The sequence below is a fragment of the Bison bison genome, unplaced genomic scaffold (assembly GCF_000754665.1).
Source record: "Bison bison bison isolate TAMUID 2011002044 unplaced genomic scaffold, Bison_UMD1.0 scf7180017864378, whole genome shotgun sequence".
Classification (NCBI taxonomy): Eukaryota; Metazoa; Chordata; class Mammalia; order Artiodactyla; family Bovidae; genus Bison; species Bison bison.
Genome location: NW_011494950.1, coordinates 426,643 through 427,522, shown reverse-complemented (window position 1 = coordinate 427,522; position 880 = coordinate 426,643). Strand labels below are relative to the sequence as shown.

Sequence of the window (880 nt, the reverse complement as noted above, 5' to 3'; positions counted from 1 at the left end):
AGGACTCTGACAACAGTGACTCAAAAAAAACATTTATTCTTCTTATTTTTTGACTTGTTCTGTAGATTCTTTTGGATTTTATTTCTTTTTTCCCTTTTTGTTCCCCCTGTGTTGTAGTTGCCGATTTTATTGGCACTATGAAATTTAGTTAAACTTTTGAGTTTTTTTTCTCTTTTTTCCCCCTCAGTCACATTTTTTTTATGTTATAAACCTGTGCCTCTACCTTGGACTTTTGCAGTTATGAAGAGTTTTCCATTTTTTTCTTTTCTCTTTTTTTAATTTTTAAAACCTATTATTATTTTTATACTTTTATTCTTTTGTTTTCTTTTCCTACTGCTCTTTTCCCCTTTCAGTTATCTTTAATGTATATAAATCTTCTTTATCTACCTATAATTAACTTTGCATATCTATTCTTTCTTTCCTTTCCTTTCCTTTCCTTTCAACATATTCATTAGTTTTATTTTCACTGCTTTATTCCCCAATTGGCACCTTGCTTTTGTTTTGTTTTCCAGTTTGTGCTTAGTTAGTTTTGTTCTGGTACACATATTTTTTGCTTTCATTTGTTCACTGGGTCAATAAAAATAAAGTACTGTTTTGATTTTGCTTATGGGTGTATATATATATGTGTATATTCAGTCACAGTTTTTATTGTTGTTATAAACCTCTGCCTCTACGTTGGTCTTTTGCAGTTCTGTGGAGTTTTCCTTTTTATTTCCCTTTTTTCTTTCTTCTTCCTTTTTTTTCTTTTCTTTTCTCTTTTTTGTAATTTTAAGTTTTAATTTTCTTAAACCTATTATATTTTTTCTACATTTATTCCTTTGCTTGCCTTTCCTACTGTTCTTTTCCCCTTGCAGTTAATCTTTATTGTATATAAATCTTC

General features: G+C 28.6%; 1 protein-coding gene across 1 annotated transcript in view; it reads right to left on the bottom strand.

Moving 5' to 3' along the window:
* Window positions 1-880, bottom strand: part of LOC105001069 (zinc finger RNA-binding protein-like) — a 37,084-nt gene that overhangs the window by 35,153 nt on the left and 1,051 nt on the right. The window lies entirely within an intron of this gene.